The 16,549-nt window shown below is 39.9% G+C and overlaps 1 protein-coding gene across 1 annotated transcript in view; it reads left to right on the top strand.

Moving 5' to 3' along the window:
• asic1b (acid-sensing (proton-gated) ion channel 1b) overlaps nucleotides 1-16,549 on the top strand; it is a 363,281-nt gene that overhangs the window by 181,111 nt on the left and 165,621 nt on the right. The gene's annotated exons all lie outside the window — the stretch shown is intronic.

Below are 16,549 nucleotides of genomic sequence, written 5' to 3'. Positions count from 1 at the left end.
CACACACACACACACACACACACACACACACACACACACACACTCACATACATGCTCCTTGTCGCAATCCTCAACACAATTAGACCCCCGATGGCAGATGAAGGGGTCTTGGCTTAAGAGAGGCCTTCTTCACGCTCGTCTGGGTCTCGGCAGACGAGGCAATCAGAGCAAGCACCGCTGAAACGGGCCAGCTTTAATTAGCACTACAGATCCACTTGACCTGCCACCACTGCAGGGGGATATCCTAACCCAAGGTCCAGTTTGACATGGCATATGAAGGACCAGTGACCCCTGGAGGGCACCCTTGTGTAAGAGAGGTTCCTGAATACAAATACATTATTTGGAAGGCACAGATAACATTTGTTCCCTCCAAATACCTCCAACAATTTGCATTAGTTAATTTTTTTTGGTGAAATTTGAACCCAATTTTTCTCCTAATTTGGTCATGGCCAGTTCCCATCTGCTAGGGAGGTCCTGCCATCACCTAATGCTAAAGTCGAGGTTACACTATATGACTTGTACCAAGATTTTGGGCCGAGTCTGTGCTAGTTGGCTCTAGTCTCCAGATTTTTGGGTCAGTCAGAGTTGACAGTTGGAGAGAGAATTGAGTCGTGTGTGAGGGGCACAGACTCAGATTTTTGGCCTTCTGAACATCATGCATGTTTGATATTTTTGACCTGACAGTGTAATCTAGTGTAAACTGGTCAACGACTCAATCTGAATGAATTCCTGCAACAGCCAATGAAACCTGAGAGAGCAAAAAAAGAAAATACAGCAAGTAAAGAAAAATGTCTTTTAAATGAAGCTTTTAAATGAGTTTAAGGCATGATCACAATCGACTTTATGTACATTTAAAACTTAAAAATACCGAACTGATCACATTTTTAAATCCATGAGCCACTTAAACAAGTTTACCTGCTGCAATTTTACTGTGCAAACAGCAGATTAAACGACAGGAGCAGCTCCACCTTTGTTTATTTGGGGCACCTGGTAACAGGAGGACTCGTGAGTTGTCGTGAGTTCTCATGAATTCTGTTCGGTTCAGCAGCAGCTTAAAAGTTGAGTAGTGTGTGATTCCTAATTGTTTAGTGTGTGATCCCCAATATTTCAGTCTACCAAAAACCAGTCGTGTAATGTGAGATGCCAAGTCTTTTTTAATCTGCTCAGACTTTAAAACTCATGTAGTGAACCCAAGGCTTAATGTGCTGGAAGGATGAATGGTAGCATGTGTTCACATTAAGCAGCACCACATCTTTTCAAACTGCCACTAACACAATGTTAAACAGCTCAACATGCCTGGAGATGAATGGTGGCTTTCGGTTCTATGTCAGCTAACTTTGGGATGCTAGCATTGGGGGGAGGAGAAGGTATCATCTTGCCCAAATAAAAAGAGAGGATGCCCCCTTGAGCCCCTTTCAAACCCGGAAGTTATTGGGATATTTTACTGTCAATTTAGGGTCCAAAATACACCCTGTGATGTTTTCTCTCACAAAACTAAACTTGGTTCAGCTTTGCTACCTGTAATCTAGATGCGTTTGTATTGGTAATGTATCGGCTTCTGTTCACGCGATTCCTCCTGGTAGTATCCTGGCTGTTGTCCTCTTGTGTGTGCAAGTTTCTGTGTCTGCTTTAGTGGAATTTTTCCTCTGGCTTGACCTCATTCCCATTTAATTGGTGGACAGTAACTAAGTAAATGTAATTCGTTACTGTACTTAAGTAGTTTTTCGTATATCTGTACTGAAGTTTTTCCATTTTGGGCGACTTTTTATTTTCACTCCACTACATTTCAAAGTCAAATATCTGACTTTTTCCTCTGCTACATTTTGAGAAATCTGTTGTTCCCTTTGGTTTCTGTGTGTATTAAAACGTAACATGTCAAAAATAAAGAATTGCAAAGCAAGAGCACCAATCATGGCACAGCGGTCACTTTGTTTAGAGCTGGTTTTGACCTGTTGGTCAAAATTTTGGGAGAGTCTATTAAGTTTTTTCATGGCCACTTGGTTCTGCCTGATGGAAACTGTTTGCCTTTAGTATTTTGTGCTTCTGATCATTTTAATAGACGTCAGCGTCACTAATTAATGACATTCTATTAAAAGACCGGTTTACCAAGAGAGACACTGGAGGATTTTCACCTAAAACGAGTTGATAAAGCAATAATCTTGTTACAAAAATGATAACAGGACATCAGCGTTATAATTAAGCTTTTAGTACTTTTACTTTCAGTACTTATTCACATTTGAAGGCAAATACTTTTACTCAAGTGGAGGTCTAAAGGGAGGAACTTCTACTTTTACTGGAGTAATAGTTTACCTTGGGTCTCTCTACTTTAACTCTAGTACATGATTTATGCACTTTGTTCACCAGGTGATTAAACCACATAGAAGGCTACTTGTTGTTTTCTATGTTAGCTTATTAACCTTAGCACTTCTAAAATGATGTGTAGTGTTATTTTGATTATTATCAACCAACAAAATTGCTTCCAGTCAGTTTATACACTCACGTCCAATGCATCACGCTCATGTCTGGTTTAAGCCACACCTATTTTTGGATTGTATTCTAATTTTCAATTCAATTCAATTCAACTTTTATTGTCATTATACAATACAGGGTAGTACAGTCTAACGAAACACTGTCGGGCTACTTTTCCAGTGCAGTAATAAAAGATGCATAGTAAACAGTGCAAAGACAAAAGACGGTAAAAGACAGACAAAATGTGCATAGTCAGTAGGTACAGCTGTCGAACGTAGACAAGATGTGCATAGGCAAGTGTTATAGGTGTATTGGACGTATAGACTGGACGTTTTCACCCAGACACTAGCTTTGCCTGAACAAATACAAATATAAAAAGAGACGTCTCTGAGCATCTTACTCTGCACCACCTGAGAAACTCCGTTGGGCTCAGCTAGGCCCGTTCTCATTCGCCACCTGCCTCTCGGACTGTTTGCATTTGTGCATCTTGAGGGCATGCTTCGCCGCCTCCTATGTCTCTTGGCTGCTTCTCTCCCAGTGTAACAGAAGTTGCAATTTAGCCAGATGGTGTGGCTGCATCAGCCTTCAGCACCCCACCAAGGCTGCCATACAGCATCAGCAAACAGGTGAGGAAACAAGTAGCAAAGAGATTTGGAAGCACTTCAGTGCCAGTACAAATTGACTGGGAATTGTGAGGCTAGCAGTAAAGATGTTAGCACTTAAAATGATTATGAGGAGTTTCTAGCCAAGCACAAATTAGCTCACTGTTTAACCTCCTGTCCTTCAAGGTTTTACTTGCGTTATCAACACACAAAAGCAGCAAGGAACACTCAGTCATAGGCAGTGGTCATTGTAGATTGTGTATGTTTCATGTAATGGCATGTACACAGATGCAAGTGAAATTCTTACTAATCTTAAAAAAAGGGCAAATGATACAAGTCTGCCTTCTCTGTGGATTTATTTGATAATTCTGATATAATGCTGTACCCACAACTGTTTCATAAATCAATCCATGAAAGCCCGGATAGCAGGAGGACAGTGGACCACTGTTAGCCCACTGGTATTAAAGCTGATCACTCATAGGTTTTCGCTCAGCGTTTTCAGGGCGGCCTACAGGTGGTTAAGCACAGTATTTGGCACTCATTTTCCACTCAAAGCCTAATTTACCGTTGACTATGTGCATTTAAAATCTGTTTAAAGAGATTAAAAACTAGTTGGAGCTTATATGCAGGACAATAATCTGAGCGGACAAGGACCAGCAAGTTGCAGTCAGCAGGGTGCCAAACTTATCAAGCCAGCGGACCAATAGGTTAGCTAGGTTAGCATAATAGCTAAGTTATATCCTTGTTCCGTAGCTAGTTTGCCAGTCTGTAAGATCATTTCACTGGCATTCCTGTATGCCCACTCAATGGTATTAGCATTAGCATTAGCCTAAACTGATTCAATTTAGTTTATATTAGATTAGCTGGTACACCCCTACTACTAGCATAGCTGGTAACCAGCAAAACTTGCATATGTTGTGTTTTGGTTTCTGATATGCTGGTCAGTCATCATGACCTTGCTGGGTGACCACCTAAATCAGCATAGAGCAGAATTTATGTTGGTGTGTGCTGGTCTTTTTAGCAGTTAGTCTTTGCTGATGAACTGTTAATCTAGCTAAGTATAGTGAAAATGCCATGTGCTGGCACAAAACTGTTGCTACCCGCTTGCTTGTCTGCATCTGTATATTATTCTAATGGAATGGTCATTAACATTAGAAATGCAGTTGTTTGAAATGATGAAAGAGTTGGCGTCATTTTTCATTGATTTAGCCGGATGATTGTCTGTGAATTACAGCTTAAGGCACTGGGGTCATGTGCTCATGCTGTTTGCTTGTTGTTGGATGCCCTGAGAAAGATTAGATATTATGCAAAATGTGTGGATTGGATGGCCAATTTATGTTTATCCTTTATTTCATGTAACAGTGAGTTCACTTACATGTACTTTATAGTCTGATAACTACAAAACATCAGATTTTGTCAGTAAATCCTTCAACACATTTACATGCACTTGGAGAGTCTGATAATGGGAAAATTCCATGAGTCAGGCAGTGATCAGATTTCTGCTTTGCAAGGAGCCATAAACTCGCAGAGAAGGCGTGGCACAAATATAATGTAAACGTGTATATAATGTAAAATGTCACAGCTTTTTTTAAACATCAAGTCACTTTAGCAGAAAATATGAATATACATCATGTACAAGATGAAGAATATTCAAATTCCTTGTACTGCCAAGCATGTAGTTGATTTCAGTGTCACTCCAAAAGTGTTTTGTTGCCATCTAATGTGTGCTGTGTTAAACGTCCCCTGCTATTTTTGGGACAGTGCTCTGTTTTCACACATGTGCAGACTGAGAAAACAGAAGGAAATCAGAGTAAGGGTATACATAAACTGGGTTTACATTACTGAGCTAAAATCCAGCTATCAGACTTCTTAAGTGGCCTTAATCTAAAGTAAGAACTCTGAGTTGTTTACATGACCATTTGAATAATAATAATTTAATAATAATTTTGAATAATTGAATAATAAAATAACTGCTGAAATCTGATAATCGGATGATTATGTGCATGTCAGCATACTCATTGTCTGGAAAATGAAGGGAATTCACCTAACCAATGTAAATATGTATCTGCTTTTAGCAGGTGATGGGAGGTAAGTTGTGCCTGATGTGCCTGGATAAATTAAACCAAGTCTATGAGAAGATATGGCTTCTGATGATGGTGCAAGTAGAGGCTTCCTCACTTCAGCTGTTCCCAGTCACTATTGCTTTGAGCAAGCCTGATTTCAAAGGACTATTTTCACCAAGGTTGCACATACAGTATGTAAACTTTTTGTGAAGAAGCACTGCTGCTGAACATTTGCACAAATTAAAATACTGTAGCACTTAAGAAAAAAAGGACATAGTATTTCTTGTTGTGCAATATCCCCTGTTGTACCTGATAACGACAATACCTGATAATCTGATAAAGACAAATAACAATGGAAAAGTGGAAAGAACTAAAGTGAAAAAGGTAAAAGGTTTGAATTTACATAATAATAATTCACATACTAATTCTACATAATAATTGACATTACCCTAAGGGGACACTATTAGCATTAACATTTTTGCGCTTTACTGAGAGAGAGAGGAAACCCACACCAGCAGGAGTCCAAAAATACACATATGCTTGCACTTATAAATGCAAAGGTTTATTACGTGAAAGTAAAGTTCAGTGTTGTTTTAATTGGGATTTTTAATTTAATTAATTACTTCTAACATGGGATCTGTGCATAGCAAATATGGTAAGAACAGTTTTCAAATCCTAAATTGAGGCTTGCTTTTCATGACATGATAGCACCAAAACAAACAACTTTTGGGTATGTCATGAAATCCTTTGTTTATAAATGTAAATAAAATTATATCAAATAAAATAATTTTGTTAAAAATAAAAAACAATAATTCAATTATCTAAAAAAATGTATTAAAACAAATTAATTCTTTATTGCCTGAATTACCTGATGGACTGCAACTACCGAAAACACTGACATTTCAACAGTGTTTGCATGATTGTGCACCAAGTGGAGAAAATTCTTCAGAAATGATACGAATGTCTACAATTCCCATGAGCCTTGGGATATGACAAACTGTTATGTAGACACAATATATATGCACACAATGTTCTTTGGCATATATGACCTGTTTTGCATTGGCACAGAATTCATTTCTCCTAGCATGTTTAATATACCGCACTGTACAGCCCTACAACAGCACTTTCAGTCAGTGTGCCAGTGACAGAGGGCACCAGCCTGTTTCATCAGCTGCTGGGTTTTTTATGGCACGTCAGGCAACTGGTTGTCTTTTTACCGTGTCAGTGGGTTGTCCACCTGTAGTAATGTGCAGCCCACAGGCATGTTCTGAGTCCTTGCTCAGCAGTGATCTAATGCAGCACTTGACATGGGGTGACCTCCACTCTGGTTTATCGCAGTAGGGTCTGATGAAGTGTAACCGCAGGTAAAGGATGTTTCAAGTCTCTCTCTGTCTTTCTCTCTTTTTGCCTCAAAGCACACTGTTATTGGTGCTGTACATTCCTCACTTTGCTTGTATTTCTTGAAGGCAAAAGAGGCTACAACATTTAAAGGCCAGAGGACACAAAAATGAACATAGAGACTTTACAATTGTATTTTAGAAGCTTTATAAATGATATTTCTTATTGGAATGTACCAATTTGTGTGAGTTAGAACACGACATGAGTATCAGGGTTAAAGGTCACTGCAAGAGATAAATGGTTCTAAAAGGGGTATAAAATCTAAAGTTGGTTTTCTGTCTCTCTTATTCGTTCTTTTGTTCTCTCCTTCTCTCTCTTTGTCTTTCCAGGGAAGTAGTTTTTCCCTCTCACTTCATTTCTGCTCTCCAACACACAATGGATAGTTAATACCTGCTGTTACTGTTTTCAAACAGTTCTTAAGTGGTGCTTATATGTACTTGCAGTAAAGAGTGGGTTTTTTAGATGCTGACAGCCTTTGGAGCCGAATAGAGCAATGTTGTGTAAAAGTCTAAAGGCTTCTATAATTGATATTGAGCCCAACTTTACATCAAAACTGGGGTGTTTTGAACTTAATGTGGGATATTATTGCTATTCCTAATAGAGCACTATTAATAAGAGCTAAAGTTTGAAGCTGTGCCTACTAATTGGCCTAAATAAAATGGATCCAAAGTACTTCAAACATTTGCATTATTGCATTTTACACTGAAGGCAGATCGATTCTGATTAATTGCATTTCTATTTCGGATAATGAGAGAGTGCATTCAAGCTCTCAGTTTTGGCCTAAGTGCACAAGTATTGCTTGCATGCCTGAATGGAAGCTAATAGAAATGTAAGCGGAGACGCAACACATGTGGTCTTTTTGCTGCGGCATGATTTCTGAAATTCTGCTCTAATGAAGTAACACAAGGTAATTATTTTCTCACCCACATTAGGCTTTATTTCTGACCACAGAGCATTCTTGAGCCCGAATCAGAAAGCCTTGGAAACGGCAACTTCATCAGTAAGTCTTTAGCACTGTCATTCCCGCTAAGTGGTTTTCTGGTTGTATGGGGCACTAAGCAATTAAAGCCAAGGCTAATCGAGGTCTTTGAAAAAATAATCTCCACTGAATTCATACCACAGCACCATTCTTAATCAAACTTAGTCTGCAGAACTTGGAAGAAAATGGACTTTGATTAACTTACATTGACTACATCAAAGTGAATCTCCAGTTCACTTTGGAGGAAAGGACTAAAGGAACCTAGAGGGTTGGTTCCTTAGGTTTCTCAGGATGGTACCTTGGGCATTGTTCCTTTTCATCATCCTGAGATATCTGATGGAATTCCTGGGGTGGTGCTGGAAAGCCTGGACTGAAGTGTGACAGGCAGTGATAAGCACCATGCTGACCAGACATGCTCTAGGCATCCAATGGTAATTACTTAAAGTATTTTATCAGCCAGCCTGCCTCCTTCAGATTAAAATAGGCCCAGAACAGGCTTACAGGCCAAGATGGAGACAACCCTGTCCAGCCAGTGCAATAAACATCAGATTTTGTGTACAAATTGTGTTGATAGTGAGAATTTGGTGTAGATGAAGAAGGTAGACAAAGCTGACATTTGGTGGAATTTGTTTACTGGACATCTCCAACATAAATTAGTGTCATATTGTTGTATATGTTGATATGCTTTTGGCGTGAACTGATTCTTGGAGATATTAATCAAAGCAGGTCATCTCCCATCTCTTAGTAACAGTCAAGAGAACCAAGTGTGCCTAGAATTAAAGGGTCCATATCATGGGAAACCAATTTTTTTTCACTGTTGTGATATACATGAGCATAATGATGTATGCAAACATTTTTAAAGTTTCAAAAAACTTTCACTTCCTAGTTCATATATTCCATATATGGAAACAAAGCTGCAAAAGTTTTGAATTCATTTAGCCCCACCTATTCAATCTAAAGCCTGCATATTCATACTGAGGTTTTAAGGAGTATTTCAGACCAGACTGCTATTATTAGGCCCAATACAGTGCAGCCAATCAGAACAGAGCACTCATACATCCATATCTGGTATCTGTTTGATTGAAGGGATAAAAAGTGGTTGGAAAACATTCATGTAAAATTTAATTATCACTGTTTTTGGTACATTAAGCCACATGCAATATTATAAGTGGATCTCAGGAAAAATAATATGCAAGTATAATATAGAATATGGCCACTTTAGAAATTAATATCACTTGAAACCCTATACCACATCATATTTCATTAATAGTACAACCAAAGTGCTGTCCTCCACTGTGGAATTGAAAGAAAATATTAATGATGCCTTTGTGAACAACTATTGAGCCCACTGCCATTTCAGCTAATTTGATAATTATCGATTGAGCTAACCTTTTATTCGCTGTAATGTGATGATCTGGTGTTAGCATTACCCTGTTGTTGTCCATTAGCATGTAATATCCAATGAACATCACACTTCATTGAGCTGTGTTACCGGCAAGGCCATCATTAACTTCCTCTCATCACATAAGTAATCAAATTCACAGTAATCATATACAAGAATTATTAAGAACAACAGAGCATGGGGACATTTTATTTCCCTATAAAAATGTAATGGCTTGAACAGGATGTCCTGAAAAAGCAGCTCTCAGCCATTCAAGGGTGAACCATAATACAGTATGTGTCTGCCATGTCATGTAATGTGCTTTTTTTATTGCTCATTTGGCTGTGTTTTCACAGGGAGGGAAGGTCTTTCTTTGAAACTGCTAAGCAGATTCTCCTCAGAATGTGTAGAAGTTGATAGAAATACGGCAGGTGGAGGTTTAAAAAGTTGCAATACATTTCCAAATTTTATTGAAAATTGCCTTGTGATGTGGGAGGATATACTGCAGTAAACGGTATTGCAGACATTGTTGCAGTTAATCCGTGCTTAAATGTTTTCCTTATAATCTTTATTTGAAAGGTGGCAAAGCATATTTATACTTAGATAACTGTAAATAAGACATTACATGTTGACTATTGCCTGAAAAAAACAGAAATATGATAAGCACTCTGCCTCTCCTCCATGACACTGTTAAGGAGCCATTCGGGTTTGCCGCTGGTGCCGCGTTGCTCTGGTTTAAATTGGGAGAAGTTTAATGCTCAGACTGCTGATTGTCACTTGACTTTAAATCAGCAGCAGCCATTAAGACACAGAAAGGAAAACACTGACAGTGATGTCAGAAGCCAACAGATGTTTGGAAGCAAATTAAGAATCAGAGGTGATTGGTATTGGTAACAAAGCTTCTAGTAAGCTACTAGAAATTGAATATAACCATGTAAAGAAATACTCTATTGTGAAGATAAATGACATGGAAGATAATCAGCTCTGATAAGTTCTCCTAGAAACAGTAACAAGGTAACAGTGAAACCCATTTCAGAGCAGACATGGCAATAAAACAGTCTCTCATCCCTCTTCATGCAGGCTGACGAACTGAAAACAAAACCTTAGTGTGCTTCAAATGCTAGTCACATAGGCATAACATGTTTCTACCATAAAACAGATTTGCTGTTGCCAGCCAGGTTGTCTGGGGCAGAAAAGGTCAACGCCTCTTCATATAGAATGTTGCTGTCCTCTATAATATCAAAGTTTTATAAAAAAAAAAAAAAACACTTTCTTTCCTGCTCTTCCACAGGAGTAAGAAAAGGTGAGACACTCATAAAAGCATGCTTGTGTTGTTCTTCACTGCAAGTGATGGTGAATCATCATTAATGTTACCTACTAATAGCCCTTTTACCCAGCTTTTGCCTAGATTTGTAGTAATTCATAGAATATTAAGTAAAAAAATATGTCACTAGTTAAAAAAACATTCAGGATTAGAGATTACAAGTAAAATTACATCATGAATGTAACATCAACGTATTCATGTAGTCTTTTCTTGTGTTGGTTTGTGCTAGCCAGGCAGTTTTGCTAAGCCTGGGTAATGTGATAATGGGGTAATGTAGGGTAGACCGGGTTGCATACAGTCCTCTATGAAGTAGATGCAAATTACACAATAGACAATACAATAGATACAGTAAATCAGACTCGTTCCCAGTGAGAGTTGGACTCCGTCAGGGCTGCCCTTTGTCACTGATTCTATTCATAATTTTTATGGAAAGAATTTCTAGGCGCAGTCAGGGAATGGAGGGTGTCCGGTTTGGTGACTTCAAGGTCCTATTGGGGACATCAGGCCGTGAACTTCAGCTTTCGCTGGATCGGTTTGCAGCCGAGTGTGAAGTGGCCGGGATGAGAATCTTTACCTCTAAATCCGAGGCCATGGTTCTCAGGCGGGAAAGGGTGGAGAGCCCTCTCTCTTTCCCTTTGGGTAATGACCGAAAGAACGAGATCGCGAATACAAGTGGCCGAAATGAGTTTCCTCCGCAGGGTGTCTGGACTCTCCCTTAGAGATAGGGTGAGAAGTTCGGTCAACTAGGAGGGACTCGGAGTAGAGCCGCTGCTTCTCCACGTCGAGAGGAGCCAGCTGAGGTGGTTCGGGCATCTGGTTAGGATGCCTGCTGGACGTTTCCCTTGGCAGGTTTCACAGGCAAGTCCACCCGGGAGGAGACCCTGGGGAAGACCCAGGACATGCTGGCGTGACTATATCACCCAGCTGGCCTGGCAACGCCTGGTAATCCCCCGCAGGGAGCTAGTGGAAATGGCTGGGAAAAGGGAGGTCTGGGCCTAATTGCTTAGGATGCTGCCCCCGCAACCCGAACCCCGGACAAGCGGAAGATGATGGATGGATGGATGGATGGATGGATGGACAATACAATAGAACAGTACAGCATAATAGCAGTGTGGAATATTTTGAAATGTTTTCTTTCCTCCTTTTTTTGGCTTCCACTGGCTGTCTTGGGAAAGCAGATTTACCATCATTGGCACTGCTTCCAGCATTTGTTCTCCAGTTTATCCATCACTGCATGTGTACATCGTGCCCAATAAAGTTACATACCTGTGGTTCTGTGGTTGAGTCTGGTGATAGAGAGTCAGTCCCAGTATATACTCGTCTTCAGACCAGACTGCACTTAACGGCAGGCAGTCTGATGATACTGTGAGAAGGACAAGACTGGACCAAGAAGCATCTTGGAACAAATAACTTATTTGGGCTGCTAGCCCACACTAACAGTGTGGAGCATATAATGTTTGGTGGCTGTAGGACTGGAAAACCAAGGGGGAGCTAACTGGTGGGAGTTATTTAAAGCCTCCAGTCACTCACTGATGTTAAGCATTGCACAACATAAAGCTACTGTGCCATACAGTATGTGCACAAGGGAACAACGAGAGTAGCACACATTCAGGCAATAGCAGCACTAAGTGTAGTAAACAGCAACATTAAGCTTACAGCTAAAAGCAGTCACAGGGACCAATGGGAGAATGCAAATGAGCTGGCAACCTCGCCATGATATGTTATCATATCTCAATAAAATATGTGACAATGTGCATTCCTGAACTCTGCAACCAGCAATGAGCTGATTAGGCCATTATGTTATTAGTTTATTTGTTTTCCACAGTTGTTCTTTGTTATATTGAATCAAATAGATTTTATTTATATTTTTGCTTTTTTGATGATGAAATCTTAGAAATAAATAGCCTAAATATCACAATATCTGTTGATACATATCAAGATCTCAAGTATTGCAGTTGGGGATTTGAAAGATTAACCTATTAACTGCTAAACCGACAAATACATACATTTTTCGAACCAAGATAGTGACTTGTCCCAAAAACTTAGCGATGCTGACTCTCGACTCCTCTTCATTTTAAGTGGTACCACCAAAGCCGTTTATTAAGGAACAAAGTAGAGATTAAACCATCCTATGTGTGACAACCTCACACCCTCACACCCTCCTGCTTATGGAGCTGTGTAACTGCAAACCAGTCAGAGTGCCCATGCTAACCCCTGTCCACTGTGAAAAGCACCTACAACTGGAACTGTAACGTCACCTGGTCCTCAGAGTCCCATTTTCTTTTGTGTCATGTGGATTGCTGGGTGTACGTGTACGTCATTTACTTGGGGCAGTGATGGCACCAGGATGCACTGTGAGAAGAAGACAAGCCAGTGTAGGCTATCTGATGGTCTGCTGAGAAAGCTTGGGTCCAGGCATTGATGTCGACACCAGTTTGACGTGACACCTATTTAAACAACATTGAGGGCCTGGTACACTGCTTCATGGTGATGGTATGTCCCGATGGCAGTGGCCTCTTTTAACAGGATAATGCCCCTTGCAACACTGCACACATTGGTTTAAGGAACATGAAGAGTTCAAGGTGTTGCACTGGACTCCAAATTCCCCAGATCTCGATCTGTAGGATGTGCCAGAACCAAATCCGATTCACGGCAGCTCCACCTCGCGACTTGCAGGACTCAGAAGATCTACTGCCAAAGTCAGAGGTTGTGTAGCATCCATGCCTCCAGGCTATTTTGGTGGCACACAGAGGCAGTTGGACATGATGTGTTAGCTCACTTTTCTGTATTGCTTAACTTGAGATTATGATATGCTGTAAATGTAAGTGAGTGGACTGCATTATGTTACTGTCATATGTGTTGTATTAGGCTGTCTGTGTTAAAGTGTTTACATATAAAAAGCAGTGATTGAAGATTTAACGTTGTGTTCCGAGACTGTAGGTTTGTCTGTCAACAATTAATCAAGATTTTTCAAAAATTTGCGCCCCTATTTGCAGCATTACTTCTTTGCTGTATCCGCCACCCTTAACTACATCACTAAGAGGAACAGCGGTGAATAGAGAGGTCAGAGAAGAGAAGTGGAGAGATGAAACAGGGTAAAAGATAATGGAACAGAAAAGACAAGGAGAAAACCTGGAAAAATGAGTTTGCCAATTAAATTGCCTCTAGCCAGTCGCTAGCCTTTAACCTAATCATCACTTCGCTCGGATCTCAGAACCCATCACCGGGGCTTGCCTTCGACAAATTGGAAAAAAAACAAAAGGAGCAAACTTGGATGCAAATCTCGTCTCTGAGATTAGAGACTCACCGGCTATTATTTCATGACAGCAAATTGCCGCTGCGGTAATAACTCGCTGTCCCTCTCCCTGTTATAATTACGCGCAGTGCGTTCACTTCATTATTTGTGGAGCTTTCATAATGAGCAAATTTCCAGCCACTTGCCGACTGCCAGATAAAAGTTACTTTTTTCCTCTCTCCCCCTCTCTCTCCCTCTCACTGTCTCTCTCTCTCTTTCTCTCTTTCTCTCATTCAGTCTCTCCCTCTCCTTTTTTTATCATCTCCTCATTAGAAAAAGTTGAGCTCGGTGGAGCAATAAAGCGAGCTGGGCCGGCGCTCAGCGATAATGACGATAAAGAAACTTGCAGGGCCCCGTATTATTTATTTCATCGGCTAAATTTAGCCGCTCCTCTGACATTATGAGGTGGAGAGGCTGGAAGAGGTTCAGATGTGTGCGGACGTGGCCCAGGCTTAAGCCTCACATACGCTAAATAACTTTTCAAAATATCTCACACTAATTTTCCCGGCCCACGTTATGATTTTTTTTTACATCCACAGTGACAGATTCTTTGTCTTTTGTCTTCTTTTTGTCATCAAAGCCTCCCCCCCATTTAGAGTGTTGTGAAATGCTCCATCCTAGAGAAACTTAGAGTCAGAATTGTTCACAGTGGTGCTGATAGGAACCAGACGTCTGAAGAGCTTAGTGCTCCTAAAAGCTCCCTCACAGAAAGTTATTATATGAAATGGTTATGAATATGCTGCCTGGTGTCAGAGATGTGGTTTTACAATAGAAGATTTGAGCTTAAATGTATTTTAATAAAATCACGTCTTGGTGGAGAGGTCCATGCAGGGTGTTGTGAGGCAAAATAGTCCGCAAAGAAATGTGTTTTTCAGATTTACTACCATTTTATTTTACAAATAAAACCTCAGAAGAGACAAGTACGTTAACTGATATTGGATAGTAAACAAATGGATTTGTAGATATCATGAGCCCTGGTTCCCATCATCACCACTGTAAAGGAATCAGAGTCTTTAAGTTTCTCTACAGTGAACTATTTCACATTATGTTACTTTGAGTGACTGTTTACATCTCAAAGACTGAATTCTGCAGAAATGTAGAAAAATCAGTGGAAACTGCTCAGATCAACGTGCTGCGCTGCTCCAAGACTGGACAGCTAAATGACAAATTCCTCATGTAGTAAACAAAGATGAATGATCTTCCTTCCATTTATGTCAGCTCTCCTTTTAGCTCGGCTCTTACAGGTTAATAGTCTTCACTCATGATGTCAACAGTGTAATATGAGAGAACTGAGTTCGTCCTCACAGTGGAGGGTGTTGAGCTGTAAATATTGAATATGTTTAACATATAAGATTTGAAATCGGGATGGTCACCACTGGTCTATGAGTAGATCAGGGAATTAAAGACTGGATTCTTCACCCCTCATCACAGTATAATCCGGAATGATAATCATTTAAGACCATCCTGAAATCAGGACACCTTTGGCGATTGTCAGAAGAGGCAAATCGGTCTCAAAGTCAGCCAGATTATCCTATAGTAGCTCTTTATGGTGCATTTAATAATCAAACACTTAAAGACTTAGGTTCATAGTTTATCATACTTACATTTTGTCTTTTGTTTTACGTCTTGAAATTCACTCACTGAAATGTGCAGAGATCAAGCATTACACTACGATGCACTACCCTACAGCTGTGATAAGCTTTTTCACTTAGTTATAATGAATAATAGAAAAAGACAGGAGCATTAACCTCTTCTCTTTGTGTGCTACGGCTATAATTATTTTCAGCCCATATTTATCCTGAGATAAATATGGAAAAGGAAAAAATTACCTCGTCGCAGGAAATAAAATCTGAATAATGAATATGTGTCAGAAAACACGACATTATAATTTTTTTTATAACATTGTGTTCATATTTTAATATTGACATATAAAGCATTAAATGACAATATGCTAATAACTTGTAGGCATATATTCTTCACCTAGTTTTACGTTTACTTTGCTGTACACTAAAAGAAGTCAAGATTGATTATTTGCTAGATAAGTATGGTCTACATCACTAAACAGTGAAAGATACACCAATAAAAAAGCTGACGACAGTTAGAGGAGACGACAAGATACATGTTGTATCGCTCATATAAGTCCTCATTATGGTCTCTTGTCTCATTAAAGTGTGAGAAAATGACCAAATATGTTGAGAAGCTTTCTCTTGCTTGTTGAGATGAGCACAGTAGGCGGATGCTAGCTTTCTGCCATCAAGTGAATCTGGAAAGGCTCCAAACTCCCTGTGCAGTGCATCACATAGGCCATGAAATTAAGAACTCCACACTGAATAATGCAGATTATGCTATTGAATCCATTTGACACCTCACCCCATACGACCAAGACCGTTGTCCCTACCCGTTGTCTCCGAGTGTCATCTAGCGGTTGAAATCTTCTCCTACGAAATGGGACCCTACTTCATTAACAGGCACTAGTTGTGCTCTGCAGGAGACCCTGGCAACCTGCAGTGATAGCAGAGGAGGGTAAACTTCAGAAACCTCACTTCTGGGCTTTAGTTACATTTACGGCATCATATGCCTTCAAAGAGGGGCAATTATTTATTATCGTCCACCCCTAATTATTCTGTTATCTGACGCTGAAGTCGGGTATTCGCCAGCTTGTTAGATTTTTCCCGTTCCACCTTAAATGGAGCAGCAGTTACATTCTAGTGCTTCAGGCGTCAGAATGGCCAGTTTATTTAAGGTGGAACAGGAAATTTAGGCAGCTAGCTACCAAAACATTAACATACCATTAGTGATTTTTTATGCTGGTTATGAAGAAAAGGGCTATAATATGCTAAAATGACAGCAAACCGAGATAATACAATGATTATTGTAATTTCCTAACAGAGAAAATACATTCGTGGGTTTCTTTGGTCGCTCACACAGCCATTTTGCCCGTTTTTCCATTTGGAGGGTCATTCAGCTTTAACACTTCGTCCTACCCCTGCTATCTCAACAAAAATCGGGACACCCTACCCCTAGATGTGACACGCACA

The sequence above is a fragment of the Pygocentrus nattereri genome, chromosome 21 (assembly GCF_015220715.1).
Source record: "Pygocentrus nattereri isolate fPygNat1 chromosome 21, fPygNat1.pri, whole genome shotgun sequence".
NCBI lineage: Eukaryota > Metazoa > Chordata > Actinopteri > Characiformes > Serrasalmidae > Pygocentrus > Pygocentrus nattereri.
This window is presented reverse-complemented; position numbering and strand designations above follow the sequence as displayed.